This window comes from Palaemon carinicauda, chromosome 7 (genome assembly GCF_036898095.1).
Source record: "Palaemon carinicauda isolate YSFRI2023 chromosome 7, ASM3689809v2, whole genome shotgun sequence".
Lineage (NCBI taxonomy): Eukaryota > Metazoa > Arthropoda > Malacostraca > Decapoda > Palaemonidae > Palaemon > Palaemon carinicauda.
The window spans coordinates 1,305,051-1,322,550 of NC_090731.1; the positions used below are offsets into that span (position 1 = coordinate 1,305,051).

At 42.5% G+C, this 17,500-nt stretch overlaps 1 protein-coding gene across 3 annotated transcripts in view; it reads left to right on the forward strand.

The window, feature by feature from the left end:
• The window catches only part of LOC137643796 (uncharacterized), a 703,394-nt gene that overhangs the window by 62,730 nt on the left and 623,164 nt on the right, over positions 1-17,500 (forward strand). The gene's annotated exons all lie outside the window — the stretch shown is intronic.

Here is a 17,500-nt window from a genome sequence, read left to right on the forward strand (position 1 = left end):
AGGTAAAACGACAGTGGAGGTCCTGTAGAGAGTGGGTTCCCCCGCTGTATGGGACCGGAAAAGTAGCCATCAAAGTAAGTTAAGTTTTACTTTTTTCAGTAGGTCCTCTGTAGCACCGGTCAACAATTTTCTTTACTCTAAAAGTTAAAGTTTCAAGGACATTTTGAGATAGCTTTTACAGAAGGAACATTCAACCTATTCCGCTCGTCAGTCCACAGGACATTAGTGAGTGAGGATTCACACACAACATTAGCATTATGTTGAACTAAAATCAGGACAATAAGGGTGTCCCAGAAGGGTCTATGCGAGACAGAGAACAAAGGATAAAATCCGGGATGCGTGACAACCCTACTCTTGATATGTTTAAAGAAATGTAAGGTGATAACAATGAAAGGCTCAGATATATTCTAATCATGTTATTAACGAAAATCATCAATTAACTTTGTTGCAGGGGCCAGAAAGTGCCACTCCCTGAAAAGGAGTAAAAAGGAAGGAATAGTCATTACACACACACACACTCTCTCTCTCTCTCTCTCTCTCTCTCTCTCTCAGAGAGACAGACCTTGAAACACTTCTTTCATAAAGATGTTGAACACACACACACACACACACACACACATCTTGCATCATTCCATCCACAAAGATGTTGAACAACATTCATGCAGATAATATAATAGCACACATTTTTTCACATTTCCACTTTAATTTTCTACAAAATTCCAATAGGCCTACAAACACTTTATTTCTATCATAAACCTTTTAATTATTCTCAATTTATTTATTGGTTTCATATATTCCATTCGCTCTCTATAATAGTTAAGTAAACATTATGTAATAAACCTTTATCTATATCCATTTATTCTACATACATTCATTATTTTACTTTCCCAACTTCTCACTTCACTGTTTAATGATAAAGATTCTATAGCTTTTCTAAAACACTAAAATCCCATGTCAGTTCTTTAATCATAAAAGGTATCTTAATATATTTTAAGTATTAATAACTTATATAATAAACTGCAATAGTATTTTATACCATATGATAGATGGATTTTATTAAATAACACATTTTTGAGACTCAAAACAGAAATTCATATTCAAATTTCCCTGGAGATTTCCACCCGATACTTCTCTCCCTCTCTCTCTCTCTCTCCAATGAAGTTAGGATCAATATTTATGTGGCGAGAAGGATATATGAACCTGGGATTGTAACATAGAAAATGTTAAATTTATTTTAAATGCATTTTATAAAGAAGGAATTTATAATATGTACACTAACTCAATAGTGTATGAATATCACGCCAACCAAAAACAATGGACATTAGACAGTAGAAACCTACGTGTCGGACGAATAAGGTGATCATCGTCATGTTTCCCTTAAGAAGAACTTATTATTATCTGGACAAGATTTACTAAATACGATGCCATACTATTTCCTAATCTAAAAAAAATTGCAGATTCAATGTAAGACCTTTGAATAACTTGCAAAACATTAGTCACAGAGGGCCATTTCACTCTCCCCGTTACTCTTTTCAACGTGTCTGTTGGAAAAGCAGGATGCTTTAGCCCAGGGGCTCCAACACCCATCCCCCGCCCACGCCCCCGCACACACCTTGCAAATGAAAGTTTGAGTGAATAGACTGTAATCGCCTCATCACCATCGCTTCATATTGATTTTGAAAGTGTATTGAGATTGACATTTTATTTCATATATCTCTGTTCTTAACATTTACGCTGAATAGCCAAGTCTTAGAACTTATTATTCACACAAGAAGAATAATTCACTATGAAAACGTTATTGTTCATGTATTGTATGTTATGATTATGTGCGTATGTTTATATATATATATATATATATATATATGTATATATATATATATATAAGAGAGAGAGAGAGAGAGAGAGAGAGAGAGAGAGAATGCAGCACAAAGTAGGAACGAAATGTCACTTGCAAAATCATAGTACGGAGTGAGCCAAAGTGCGCCCTAGGGGTGGGGAAGGAATGGACTGTACTGTTTATGGGTTGTTGCTGGGGAAATCCGGGATAACCAAAATAGTGTCTATAGGTACAGGATGGCCTCTCCTCTCCCCTGCAGTCCGAAATCACAATCTGACCTGTCTATTAAATTGGGTATTTATTAAGATAGCATTTTTTGAAAAAGTTAATTATCCCTGATCATAGAAATTGTTGATAAATGTAATAAAAGTTTCATCGGCATATGTCTATGTACTTTCATCACTTATATATATATATATATATATATATATGTATGCATATATATATATATACATGTATATATACAGTATGTGTGTGTGCGTCAAAAAAGGAAATGATGTGTGATCTTAGATTTAAAAAAAAAAATTCTCCGGTAAATTTTAAAGATAATCTTGACCCTTTTGGTATCTAAACTGAAAATCCTATTCGAAAATATCCCAAACATATATTAATAAAGTTTCTCTTATTTCCCAAAATTCACCAAAGAATAAGAAAGAATTAGATTGAAGGATTTAAATGAAGAAAATCCCAAAGAAACACATCTTAAGATATATGTTTGCAATCCTGTTCATCTTAGTCAGGATAGTCCTGAGATCCTTCATGTAACCTTGTCATCCTATTGTCCTTTGGCACAAATAATACCCAATAAGAATGTTGTTATCATTGATCATTTTCTTATTCTGCATCGAAAACATGAACCCAACTAACAGGACTTTTCACTCACATCTCTGTATCGTTATTTCTTATTTAGCCAATAAAAGGAATCTTCGACTGTCATTCTCTGGGGACTGACGTCTGTTCATGGTCAGTAATACACCTTCTATGCGCAGAACTCAGAAGAATTACAGAAATGACCCTAAAACTACACTTTTCTAAAAGTGCAATCTTCTTTCATATAATGTCTATATTCATTACATGACGTGAGATTACTGATTGTAATAATTACAGTGAGTTATGTTAATAATTATTCATTTCTGTCATCTTCCTATTGGGAGATGGCATTATGATTGATCACAATGAATAGAAGGGAAGGGTACTTGAGCAAGTACTAAAACTAATAACAATAGTTAATCAATGTCTTACCACTCTCTCTCTCTCTCTCTCTCTCTCTCTCTCTCTCTCTCTGAAACTGCTGCCAAAAGCAATGTTCTGTGGAACATGGCTGAGGAGAAGAGTTTCGTTTCGGACCTGCAAAAAGAAAAAGAGAGAGAGAGAGAGAGAGAGAGAGAGAGAGAGAGAGAGAGAGAGAGAGAGATACTTGACGAGTGAAAAACGTAGTGTTTTTCTTTACAGAAGAAGATTAATTTAAATATGTAATGTATCAAAAAAAAAAAAAAGGCAAAACAAAATAAGAGAAGGAATAAGGATGAGTAAAAAGCGATCTCCTGATACTTTATGGACATGAGTCATGGTATGACCATGAAACAATCTCCAATAGATTTAGTAGATTTGAGAACAAAGTCCTCGGAAGAATATTGGGAGTTAAATGGCAGGACAGGATTAGAAATGAAACTATAAGAGAGATTACTCGAGTGCCATATGTGGATGAGATCATGATGAGGGGTAGATGGAGATGGTTTGGGCATGCTCTTCGCACTCCCCAAGAGAGATTAGTTCACCAAATTTTCAACTGGGCTCCACAAGGCACTAGAAGAGTTGGAAGACCCAGGCCTACATGGCTTAGGACTACAAAGCGTGAAGTAGGAGATGATGAAAGGAGAAGAATTGAATTAAAAGCTCAAGACAGAGAAAACTGGCGAAATCTAACCGAGTCCTTTTGCGTCAATAGGCGTAGGAGGAGATGATGATGATGATGATGATCTCTTTAGACTTTGAGTAGGCCTACCACACGATGTAGGAGCGAAGAGGGGGAAATAGCTTTAATATTACACGAAATTGATTATGTGTCAACATTAAGAAAAAGAAGAAGAAGAAGAAGCAAGGCAAAACAAAAGAAGAAGAAGAAGAAGAAGAAGAAGCAAAGCAAAACAAAAGAAGAACAACTCCAACAAGGAATCGAAGTCTATATAGGAAGGTTTCTTCTTCTTCGGTTTCCAGGGGAGTAAGCCAAGAAAGGAGTTGAAGGGGGGGGGGACCCTCTGCCGGGACACGTCTACCGGACAATTGCATCATAAGTAGGAACATTTCTATTATTTGTATTTGTATTCTTTTGACGTGAAATGAATCAAGGTTTCATTGTAGCCTGATTGTGAACGACGGAGTGCAGTTCGAAAGATCGCTCTAATAAAAGCAAATAGTAATTTCAAGATGAATTATTTCTATACATTTGGAAACTGGAAATGAAAAAAATTAGGATAGTGAAAGAAAGATGTCAAATTTCATCCAACGAAACCTGTATGTATATATATATATATATATATATATATATATATATATATATGTCATGTAAAGGAAAAAATTTCATACTGAATAAGGTGATATGTGTATTTGATCAAGTATTTTATGAGTTTTATTCGTTAGTTAAACGATAGAGAGACATTGAAATAAAGAGAGAGAGAGAGAGAGAGAGAGAGAGAGAGAGAGAGAGAGAGACGAGAAAAAAGAAGTTGAAGCGAGGTGGTACTTGAGAGGCACTGTTTGTGAAAAGTGCTGACATAAGCGATAAATTGGCCAAAACAACACAAATGGAATGCGCGCCGGTTAGCTTGCCGAGAAACCGGAAGTGACATGTGTATGACGTTACCATTACGTCAGAAGAAGGGACCAATAGAACACAAGAATAGTCACATGACGTGACGCAATTACAACGCCCTTATTCTAAGCTACTTAAACAGTTGATGGCATAGAGGAGGCGGCTCTTTCCTACAAGTAACCGCGATAATCGGTTGTCCCTTCTCCCTCTCCCCCCGTCATGGGGGAGGCCTTACCTCTGGTGCACAGTTGGCCTGCACTAACTAAACGTCAAGTTAACAACAAGATATTTTCAAAGACGAACAACGAAGGGACCGAGTTCCCTAACTGCCAACAAATTACCTTTCAACCGAGAGGTATAAGATTATCTTCGATGAAGGAGAAATTACCAAGAAGCGTGTCCATGAGAGGACACAGCTATGAAGAAGCGATCCCTAAATCGCCCAAATAGGATTCAAGGATTTCGCATCCAGAACGCTGAAGTGGTAGCAGAAGTCTACGGTTGCAGCCTCCAATCTTCACGAATTTATATTGTTCGTCTGTATTTAAAACCTAATTATTCCACGTAGAAGATTACTGTAAAGCTAATGTACATCAAGTTCCAGAAGTAAAGTTAAGGAACTATACGGCATTTTACCATCACCCACTTTCCTGAGGGTCTAGATATAAATCATTTTATTGCACTGAAAGGATTGAAGAGATACATTTATTTAATTAAAATAATATTAAAGTGGTGCTTAATGAAAGAAAAAGAAAATGCCCAACAAAGCATCACCTGTATGTATATATTATATATATATATATATATATATATATATATATATATATATATATATATATATATATATATATATATATATATTCCTGATTATTTCTGTGTAGATCTGGTATTATTATTACTACTTGCTAAGCTACAACCCTAGTTGGAAAAGCAGGATGCTATAAGCCCCAGGACTCCAACAAGGAAAATAGCCCAATGAGGAAAGGATACAAAGAAAATTAAAATTCTTAAGAAGAGTAACAACATTAGAATAAATATCTACTATAAAAACTTTAACTAAACAAGAGGGAGAGAAACAAGACGGAACAGCGTGCCCGAGTGTACCCTTAAGCAAGAGAACTCTAACCCAAGAGAGTGGAAGACCATGGTACAGAGGCTATGGCACTACCCAAGACTAGAGAGCAATGGTTTGATTTTGGAGTATCCTCCTCCTAGAAGAGCTGCTTACCATAGCTAAAGAGTCTCGTCTACCCTTACCAAGAGGAAAGTAGCTAACCCCTTGGGTGAAGAAGAATTGCTTGGTAATCTCAGTGTTGTCAGGTAGAATCTCAATGGGTGGCTGGTGCCCTGGCCAACCTACTACCTACTTAGACTCATTCTATCTTGGATTGGTACTTCACACTTTAGAATCCAAAAGATGATGGAGGATTTGAACAGGGAAAGCTGAAATGTAGGAATGAAAATTGATTCGATTAAAACTAAGATAATGTTCAATGACAATTCAGTGAGACAACAAATAAGGGTTATGGGTGAGCATCTAGAGATTGTTAAGGAATATACATACTTAGGACAGACAGCAAGTGTTTCACCAGGCCACGAGACCGAAAATAATAGTTGGATAAGCAGGGAATGGAGAGCTTTTGGTAAACAAGACGAAAACATAGAGATTGTCTTTACAGAAGAAGATCAAATCGAAAATACAATGAAATAAACTTAAGAAGAAAACTGAAAAAGGCAAATATGAAATAAGATAAGGAATATGGATGAGTATTCCCCGTAGATGGAACAGATGTTGCCATTAATAAATTAGGCCCAAGATCTGATTAGGCCTACTACACAACGTAGGGGCCAATAAGGAAGAGGAGAAAGTAGCTCCAATGTTAATAGGAATTGATTATGTGTCAACATTATTAAGAAGAAGAGGCAATGCAAAACAAAAGAAGAAGAAGAAGAAGAAGACAAAGAAGAAGAAGAATAGGAAGGATTCCTCTTCTTCAGTCTCCAGGGTCATCGACCAAGACAAAGATGAGGGAGGGAGGTGTGGGCAGCCTGGCCAAGGTCAGTGGGGGAAGGAGTCGGCATGAGTAGGTCGATTGATTATAAGGAATGAGTGTGGTTCTTTACTTGAAATTTTTGACAGATTTATTTTTATTTTTTCCACTGTTATTGTTTGCAACTCTCTAAGCTATGGGTTTCTTCCGAACTGTCTTAGCAAAGAGGGATGTCTCTGATTCAATAGTAAGTAGCAAGGGGAAAAGTGTGTGCATACCAAAGTAATTTTGTAAACAGTTTAGTAATCTTTTCATCCTTATACAAGAGGCTGATATACCGTGACCAATACCACATGAACAATATAATGCAATTGTAATTATTAAAACAATGAATATAGTATTTCCCCTAATATTATAGTTAGGAACATATCGGGCTCTCTTGATGGCCTGCTTTTTCTTCATCAGCATTTCCTTCATTGTTTCTGAATCCAACAGAAAACTTACTGGCGACATTTATCTTCCCAATCAAAACTATCTTTTTGGGGAACCTTCATCTCTGATATATTATTAGGTAATTCAGTCAAACTCTCTCAAAACAAGAAGATGAGAAAGTCTTTCCCTAACAATAATCAAATGATTGATATTTCTAACATAAACGGTCAGTTCTTCCTTCCCTTTTATAAGAATTGGATGTCTATTTAGAAATAAAAGGAATAGAATTTGACAGCTTTCTAATAATGGATGCAGTTATTCAGAGGTCCCAAATCACCTCGTTTTTACAACAAAACTCCACAACATTTCAGAGAAATAAAGGAAGGAACCTTTGACATTTTCGGTCCCGTACTATATTATTCAGTCTTGAATTCGCAATTAGAATTATTCCCCTCAGATATAACTGGATAAAGCAGTTCTTGTCTTTTCGCATCACTCTTTAAATCCCAGGTGTTTAATATCATGTTTTATCAGAGCAAAAAAGTCCGATCATCTTCCTCCCCAATGAAACACGGTAAGAATTCTCTCTCTCTCTCTCTCTCTCTCTCTCTCTCTCTCTCTCTCTCTCTCTCTCTCTCTCTCTCTCTCTCTCTCTCTCTCTCTCCTCTAAACCTAAATGCAATAACACTCAAAATACTGAACTGCAAAGTTGCAAGGGTCCATTTCCTTCTACTGGAATGTGATGTGAACTGAAGGTTAATCTCACTAACCTAAGTGAGGACGATAAACAGATGAAGTACTCTTTGAGGAAGAAATTACTGACAGATATTAATCTTTATTCTTATTTCAAAGTGAGGAGACCCTTTTAAACGCCGTAGTTATGTTTATGGGATTATTTGTTTTGTCTTTCTAACTACATAAGGCAAGTGCTCTATATGTCTCATGGAAAATCCGATGCACTTCAAGGTAAGGGTGGCGTCAGACAAACACAGAAAGAAGTCACTTGGTGATATAATCCTTCATCAAAATCCAATAGTGATTCAATACGTCATTGATGATAAGTCTTGTAAATTTCGTCTTCCTCTTTCATTCACATCTTCAGATTAATTCCTCTTCTTCGATTTTGCTTCAGGGACTCTGAATGTTAACCAGGCCCAGAGAGAGAGAGAGAGAGAGAGAGAGAGAGAGAGAGAGAGAGAGAGAGAGAGAGAGAGAGAGAGAGAGAGAGAGAGAGAGAGGGGGGGGGGTCCCGAATAGTTTATAACTTGAAGAGTCACTCACCGAAGACTTCTTTTGAAGGGAAGGAACATCTCAGTGACATCTGACGTCAAACTTTGAATAACATCAATGGGTATTTAGGGATGCAATAGACATGCAATGGGAAGCAATAAGGAAATTCATTAGAGAAAGTTTATGTTTATTTTAGCAATTATCCTCCTGTTGCAAAGGGAAGTTTCAAAAAGTATTCCATTTGATTGATGTGTCCATCCTGTTTGCACAAAGAGTGAAGCTGCAGGCTTAGCACCGAAACTCCTCTCACTTGGATTTGGCTTTACGGAAAAAAAAACTTTGTTTGTCGAAGAGGGAAAAAGTTTGACCAGAAAGAGACATTGTTCATAGACAAGGCTGGGAAATGGATTTCAAATTGATCTTTAATTCATAGCCGACACTTGAGCTTTGAACAATAAGCATCATCTGCTGCTTGGGAATTTGCAATCAAGACCTCCAGTGAAACAGGATTTTATTCCAGCTCACTTTGATCATTTTTCTGGATACATCTTTTGATGACATAGGCTAAATCAGTTGACTGAGATACGTGCATAATTTCATCTAAATCCTTTTAGATAAAAGAATGTGTTCAATATTTGCTTTTAATCCTTTTCAAGACCAAACGTAAAATATCTTACTACAACTAAAACTGAATATGTGACATGTTCAACACATCCTCGCTTATTTGTGTACAGGAATGTTAAGAGTAAGTATCCAGCCTTTAAGTTTTGGTAACTGAATAGTTTTAAATGACACAAATTTGCTGTCTCTCTGCCTTTTCATTGAACATTATCTTAGTGTTACTCATATCAATTTTGAGTCCTACATTTCTGCTTTTTCTATTCAAACCTTCCCTCATTTTTTTTTAAATTCTCAAGTGTAAAGAAATAACTTACCCTATATATATATAATATATACATATATATATATATATATATATATATATATATATATATATATATATATATATATATATATATATATATATATATATATATATATATATATATATATGTAAATATATATACACATATATACATATCAATAAAGATATTTATTCAACACTCTATTCATGAACAGATTTATATAAAACGATATGTTGTACAATTATAGTTTTAAATCTAGAATCATAAGGATAAGAAGACCGAAATAGAACAATTATTTTATTTGATAGTATTGATATGACATTATATTGTTTCTAAACATTTCATTATATTTGTTTTTAAAAATGTTTGGGTATTAAAAAAAAGTCTTATTGCATAATATTAAGCTTTCTAAATTCAATCTAAAAAATCACAGAACAAGAAAATATGATTATCAATTGTTAATGATTTGAACATATCTGAATGTTAGTATCAAGAGTATAATTCCTCTTTCTTCTTCATGGAACTACGGTACATATAAAAGGGGCTAATTCTTCAGAAACTTCTAGAAGACCATGGACGGCTACTTTGGGGTGGATGGCCGCGACGTTGAAGTAGTAGAGGGGCTTGGCGTTGAAGTAGTAGAGGGGCTTGGCGTTGAAGTAGTAGAGGGGCTTAACATTGACGTAGTAGAGGGGCTTGGCGTTGAAGTAGTAGAGGGGCTTGGCGTTGAAGTAGTAGAGGGGCTTGGCGTTGAAGTAGTAGAGGGGCTTGGCGTTGAAGTAGTAGAGGGGCTTGGCGTTGAAGTAGTAGAGGGGCTTGGCGTTGAAGTAGTAGAGGGGCTTGGCGTTGAAGTAGTAGAGGGGCTTAACATTGACGTAGTAGAGGGGCTTGGCGTTGAAGTAGTAGAGGGGCTTGGCGTTGAAGTAGTAGAGGGGCTTGGCGTTGAAGTAGTAGAGGGGCTTGGCGTTGAAGTAGTAGAGGGGCTTAACATTGACGTAGTAGAGGGGCTTGGCGTTGAAGTAGTAGAGGGGCTTGGCGTTGAAGTAGTAGAGGGGCTTGGCGTTGAAGTAGTAGAGGGGCTTGGCGTTGAAGTAGTAGAGGGGCTTGGCGTTGAAGTAGTAGAGGGGCTTAACATTGACGTAGTAGAGGGGCTTGGCGTTGAAGTAGTAGAGGGGCTTGGCGTTGAAGTAGTAGAGGGGCTTGGCGTTGAAGTAGTAGAGGGGCTTAACATTGACGTAGTAGAGGGGCTTGGCGTTGAAGTAGTAGAGGGGCTTGGCGTTGAAGTAGTAGAGGGGCTTGGCGTTGAAGTAGTAGAGGGGCTTAACATTGACGTAGTAGAGGGGCTTGGCGTTGAAGTAGTAGAGGGGCTTGGCGTTGAAGTAGTAGAGGGGCTTGGCGTTGAAGTAGTAGAGGGGCTTGGCGTTGAAGTAGTAGAGGGGCTTAACATTGACGTAGTAGAGGGGCTTGGCGTTGAAGTAGTAGAGGGGCTTGGCGTTGAAGTAGTAGAGGGGCTTGGCGTTGAAGTAGTAGAGGGGCTTGGCGTTGAAGTAGTAGAGGGGCTTGGCGTTGAAGTAGTAGAGGGGCTTGGCGTTGAAGTAGTAGAGGGGCTTGGCGTTGAAGTAGTAGAGGGGCTTGGCGTTGAAGTAGTAGAGGGGCTTGGCGTTGAAGTAGTAGAGGGGCTTGGCGTTGAAGTAGTAGAGGGGCTTGGCGTTGAAGTAGTAGAGGGGCTTGGCGTTGAAGTAGTAGAGGGGCTTGGCGTTGAAGTAGTAGAGGGGCTTGGCGTTGAAGTAGTAGAGGGGCTTGGCGTTGAAGTAGTAGAGGGGCTTGGCGTTGAAGTAGTAGAGGGGCTTGGCGTTGAAGTAGTAGAGGGGCTTGGCGTTGAAGTAGTAGAGGGGCTTGGCGTTGAAGTAGTAGAGGGGCTTGGCGTTGAAGTAGTAGAGGGGCTTGGCGTTGAAGTAGTAGAGGGGCTTGGCGTTGAAGTAGTAGAGGGGCTTGGCGTTGAAGTAGTAGAGGGGCTTGGCGTTGAAGTAGTAGAGGGGCTTGGCGTTGAAGTAGTAGAGGGGCTTAACATTGACGTAGTAGAGGGGCTTGGCGTTGAAGTAGTAGAGGGGCTTGGCGTTGAAGTAGTAGAGGGGCTTGGCGTTGAAGTAGTAGAGGGGCTTGGCGTTGAAGTAGTAGAGGGGCTTGGCGTTGAAGTAGTAGAGGGGCTTGGCGTTGAAGTAGTAGAGGGGCTTGGCGTTGAAGTAGTAGAGGGGCTTGGCGTTGAAGTAGTAGAGGGGCTTGGCGTTGAAGTAGTAGAGGGGCTTGGCGTTGAAGTAGTAGAGGGGCTTAACATTGACGTAGTAGAGGGGCTTGGCGTTGAAGTAGTAGAGGGGCTTGGCGTTGAAGTAGTAGAGGGGCTTGGCGTTGAAGTAGTAGAGGGGCTTGGCGTTGAAGTAGTAGAGGGGCTTGGCGTTGAAGTAGTAGAGGGGCTTGGCGTTGAAGTAGTAGAGGGGCTTGGCGTTGAAGTAGTAGAGGGGCTTGGCGTTGAAGTAGTAGAGGGGCTTGGCGTTGAAGTAGTAGAGGGGCTTGGCGTTGAAGTAGTAGAGGGGCTTGGCGTTGAAGTAGTAGAGGGGCTTGGCGTTGAAGTAGTAGAGGGGCTTAACATTGACGTAGTAGAGGGGCTTGGCGTTGAAGTAGTAGAGGGGCTTGGCGTTGAAGTAGTAGAGGGGCTTGGCGTTGAAGTAGTAGAGGGGCTTGGCGTTGAAGTAGTAGAGGGGCTTGGCGTTGAAGTAGTAGAGGGGCTTAACATTGACGTAGTAGAGGGGCTTGGCGTTGAAGTAGTAGAGGGGCTTGGCGTTGAAGTAGTAGAGGGGCTTGGCGTTGAAGTAGTAGAGGGGCTTAACATTGACGTAGTAGAGGGGCTTGGCGTTGAAGTAGTAGAGGGGCTTGGCGTTGAAGTAGTAGAGGGGCTTGGCGTTGAAGTAGTAGAGGGGCTTGGCGTTGAAGTAGTAGAGGGGCTTGGCGTTGAAGTAGTAGAGGGGCTTGGCGTTGAAGTAGTAGAGGGGCTTGGCGTTGAAGTAGTAGAGGGGCTTGGCGTTGAAGTAGTAGAGGGGCTTGGCGTTGAAGTAGTAGAGGGGCTTAACATTGACGTAGTAGAGGGGCTTGGCGTTGAAGTAGTAGAGGGGCTTGGCGTTGAAGTAGTAGAGGGGCTTGGCGTTGAAGTAGTAGAGGGGCTTGGCGTTGAAGTAGTAGAGGGGCTTAACATTGACGTAGTAGAGGGGCTTGGCGTTGAAGTAGTAGAGGGGCTTGGCGTTGAAGTAGTAGAGGGGCTTGGCGTTGAAGTAGTAGAGGGGCTTAACATTGACGTAGTAGAGGGGCTTGGCGTTGAAGTAGTAGAGGGGCTTGGCGTTGAAGTAGTAGAGGGGCTTGGCGTTGAAGTAGTAGAGGGGCTTGGCGTTGAAGTAGTAGAGGGGCTTGGCGTTGAAGTAGTAGAGGGGCTTAACATTGACGTAGTAGAGGGGCTTGGCGTTGAAGTAGTAGAGGGGCTTGGCGTTGAAGTAGTAGAGGGGCTTGGCGTTGAAGTAGTAGAGGGGCTTAACATTGACGTAGTAGAGGGGCTTGGCGTTGAAGTAGTAGAGGGGCTTGGCGTTGAAGTAGTAGAGGGGCTTGGCGTTGAAGTAGTAGAGGGGCTTGGCGTTGAAGTAGTAGAGGGGCTTGGCGTTGAAGTAGTAGAGGGGCTTAACATTGACGTAGTAGAGGGGCTTGGCGTTGAAGTAGTAGAGGGGCTTGGCGTTGAAGTAGTAGAGGGGCTTGGCGTTGAAGTAGTAGAGGGGCTTAACATTGACGTAGTAGAGGGGCTTGGCGTTGAAGTAGTAGAGGGGCTTGGCGTTGAAGTAGTAGAGGGGCTTGGCGTTGAAGTAGTAGAGGGGCTTAACATTGACGTAGTAGAGGGGCTTGGCGTTGAAGTAGTAGAGGGGCTTGGCGTTGAAGTAGTAGAGGGGCTTGGCGTTGAAGTAGTAGAGGGGCTTAACATTGACGTAGTAGAGGGGCTTGGCGTTGAAGTAGTAGAGGGGCTTGGCGTTGAAGTAGTAGAGGGGCTTGGCGTTGAAGTAGTAGAGGGGCTTGGCGTTGAAGTAGTAGAGGGGCTTAACATTGACGTAGTAGAGGGGCTTGGCGTTGAAGTAGTAGAGGGGCTTGGCATTGAAGTAGTAGAGGGGCTTGGCGTTGAAGTAGTAGAGGGGCTTAACATTGACGTAGTAGAGGGGCTTGGCGTTGAAGTAGTAGAGGGGCTTGGCGTTGAAGTAGTAGAGGGGCTTGGCGTTGAAGTAGTAGAGGGGCTTGGCGTTGAAGTAGTAGAGGGGCTTAACATTGACGTAGTAGAGGGGCTTGGCGTTGAAGTAGTAGAGGGGCTTGGCGTTGAAGTAGTAGAGGGGCTTGGCGTTGAAGTAGTAGAGGGGCTTAACATTGACGTAGTAGAGGGGCTTGGCGTTGAAGTAGTAGAGGGGCTTGGCGTTGAAGTAGTAGAGGGGCTTGGCGTTGAAGTAGTAGAGGGGCTTAACATTGACGTAGTAGAGGGGCTTGGCGTTGAAGTAGTAGAGGGGCTTGGCGTTGAAGTAGTAGAGGGGCTTGGCGTTGAAGTAGTAGAGGGGCTTGGCGTTGAAGTAGTAGAGGGGCTTAACATTGACGTAGTAGAGGGGCTTGGCGTTGAAGTAGTAGAGGGGCTTGGCGTTGAAGTAGTAGAGGGGCTTGGCGTTGAAGTAGTAGAGGGGCTTGGCGTTGAAGTAGTAGAGGGGCTTGGCGTTGAAGTAGTAGAGGGGCTTAACATTGACGTAGTAGAGGGGCTTGGCGTTGAAGTAGTAGAGGGGCTTGGCGTTGAAGTAGTAGAGGGGCTTGGCGTTGAAGTAGTAGAGGGGCTTGGCGTTGAAGTAGTAGAGGGGCTTAACATTGACGTAGTAGAGGGGCTTGGCGTTGAAGTAGTAGAGGGGCTTGGCGTTGAAGTAGTAGAGGGGCTTGGCGTTGAAGTAGTAGAGGGGCTTGGCGTTGAAGTAGTAGAGGGGCTTGGCGTTGAAGTAGTAGAGGGGCTTAACATTGACGTAGTAGAGGGGCTTGGCGTTGAAGTAGTAGAGGGGCTTGGCGTTGAAGTAGTAGAGGGGCTTGGCGTTGAAGTAGTAGAGGGGCTTAACATTGACGTAGTAGAGGGGCTTGGCGTTGAAGTAGTAGAGGGGCTTGGCGTTGAAGTAGTAGAGGGGCTTGGCGTTGAAGTAGTAGAGGGGCTTGGCGTTGAAGTAGTAGAGGGGCTTGGCGTTGAAGTAGTAGAGGGGCTTAACATTGACGTAGTAGAGGGGCTTGGCGTTGAAGTAGTAGAGGGGCTTGGCGTTGAAGTAGTAGAGGGGCTTGGCGTTGAAGTAGTAGAGGGGCTTAACATTGACGTAGTAGAGGGGCTTGGCGTTGAAGTAGTAGAGGGGCTTGGCGTTGAAGTAGTAGAGGGGCTTGGCGTTGAAGTAGTAGAGGGGCTTGGCGTTGAAGTAGTAGAGGGGCTTGGCGTTGAAGTAGTAGAGGGGCTTAACATTGACGTAGTAGAGGGGCTTGGCGTTGAAGTAGTAGAGGGGCTTGGCGTTGAAGTAGTAGAGGGGCTTGGCGTTGAAGTAGTAGAGGGGCTTAACATTGACGTAGTAGAGGGGCTTGGCGTTGAAGTAGTAGAGGGGCTTGGCGTTGAAGTAGTAGAGGGGCTTGGCGTTGAAGTAGTAGAGGGGCTTGGCGTTGAAGTAGTAGAGGGGCTTAACATTGACGTAGTAGAGGGGCTTGGCGTTGAAGTAGTAGAGGGGCTTGGCGTTGAAGTAGTAGAGGGGCTTGGCGTTGAAGTAGTAGAGGGGCTTAACATTGACGTAGTAGAGGGGCTTGGCGTTGAAGTAGTAGAGGGGCTTGGCGTTGAAGTAGTAGAGGGGCTTGGCGTTGAAGTAGTAGAGGGGCTTGGCGTTGAAGTAGTAGAGGGGCTTGGCGTTGAAGTAGTAGAGGGGCTTGGCGTTGAAGTAGTAGAGGGGCTTGGCGTTGAAGTAGTAGAGGGGCTTAACATTGACGTAGTAGAGGGGCTTGGCGTTGAAGTAGTAGAGGGGCTTGGCGTTGAAGTAGTAGAGGGGCTTGGCGTTGAAGTAGTAGAGGGGCTTAACATTGACGTAGTAGAGGGGCTTGGCGTTGAAGTAGTAGAGGGGCTTGGCGTTGAAGTAGTAGAGGGGCTTGGCGTTGAAGTAGTAGAGGGGCTTAACATTGACGTAGTAGAGGGGCTTGGCGTTGAAGTAGTAGAGGGGCTTGGCGTTGAAGTAGTAGAGGGGCTTGGCGTTGAAGTAGTAGAGGGGCTTGGCGTTGAAGTAGTAGAGGGGCTTAACATTGACGTAGTAGAGGGGCTTGGCGTTGAAGTAGTAGAGGGGCTTGGCGTTGAAGTAGTAGAGGGGCTTGGCGTTGAAGTAGTAGAGGGGCTTGGCGTTGAAGTAGTAGAGGGGCTTGGCGTTGAAGTAGTAGAGGGGCTTAACATTGACGTAGTAGAGGGGCTTGGCGTTGAAGTAGTAGAGGGGCTTGGCGTTGAAGTAGTAGAGGGGCTTGGCGTTGAAGTAGTAGAGGGGCTTGGCGTTGAAGTAGTAGAGGGGCTTAACATTGACGTAGTAGAGGGGCTTGGCGTTGAAGTAGTAGAGGGGCTTGGCGTTGAAGTAGTAGAGGGGCTTGGCGTTGAAGTAGTAGAGGGGCTTGGCGTTGAAGTAGTAGAGGGGCTTAACATTGACGTAGTAGAGGGGCTTGGCGTTGAAGTAGTAGAGGGGCTTGGCGTTGAAGTAGTAGAGGGGCTTGGCGTTGAAGTAGTAGAGGGCTTGGCGTTGAAGTAGTAGAGGGGCTTGGCGTTGAAGTAGTAGAGGGGCTTGGCGTTGAAGTAGTAGAGGGGCTTGGCGTTGAAGTAGTAGAGGGGCTTGGCGTTGAAGTAGTAGAGGGGCTTAACATTGACGTAGTAGAGGGGCTTGGCGTTGAAGTAGTAGAGGGGCTTGGCGTTGAAGTAGTAGAGGGGCTTGGCGTTGAAGTAGTAGAGGGGCTTGGCGTTGAAGTAGTAGAGGGGCTTGGCGTTGAAGTAGTAGAGGGGCTTAACATTGACGTAGTAGAGGGGCTTGGCGTTGAAGTAGTAGAGGGGCTTGGCGTTGAAGTAGTAGAGGGGCTTGGCGTTGAAGTAGTAGAGGGGCTTGGCGTTGAAGTAGTAGAGGGGCTTGGCGTTGAAGTAGTAGAGGGGCTTAACATTGACGTAGTAGAGGGGCTTGGCGTTGAAGTAGTAGAGGGGCTTGGCGTTGAAGTAGTAGAGGGGCTTGGCGTTGAAGTAGTAGAGGGGCTTAACATTGACGTAGTAGAGGGGCTTGGCGTTGAAGTAGTAGAGGGGCTTAACATTGACGTAGTAGAGGGGCTTGGCGTTGAAGTAGTAGAGGGGCTTGGCGTTGAAGTAGTAGAGGGGCTTGGCGTTGAAGTAGTAGAGGGGCTTAACATTGACGTAGTAGAGGGGCTTGGCGTTGAAGTAGTAGAGGGGCTTGGCGTTGAAGTAGTAGAGGGGCTTGGCGTTGAAGTAGTAGAGGGGCTTAACATTGACGTAGTAGAGGGGCTTGGCGTTGAAGTAGTAGAGGGGCTTAACATTGACGTAGTAGAGGGGCTTGGCGTTGAAGTAGTAGAGGGGCTTGGCGTTGAAGCTGGTGTTCTGTTTCCAGGTGTAGTGGTGGGAATCGCAGTCGATGGGAAATCAATGGATTTGCAAAGTATATTGTTGAGTGTTGTGGCCAGGTCACTGGCAAAGCGAGGAAGGTGAAAATTTATAGCATCCACCACTGCTTCTGGGTGGTTATTTAGCTCCCAAGCACTGGCCTAAGGGGAAAGATACAAATAGACATGGTTGAAATCGCATGCATAATATCAATTTCACGAGACTGTCCAATCATTCATAATTGTTTTTTTTTTTTTTTCAGTTAGATCAACATTTTCTCCATTGTATTTAGTTCTTTTAAACACTGAAAAATAAGATTTGACTGTATAAGGCACTTAATTAAGGAAGAGAAAATAGAGGACTTACTGTGATTCCTTCAGCATGGAAGGCTATTTGGAGAGAATCTCTGGTGATGCAGAGATTGAAGGGATCCGGAGAGTAATAGTCGTGTCTGAACCTCAACTCCAGATTATAGTCATGCACTTGCAAACTGACAGTAGACGAAACCATTGTTAAAGGCAATTGACTAATCTCTTAAAGTTCAAATTCGACAAGAATTTTTGTTCAACAATGCTACAGGAGGGACAGGCA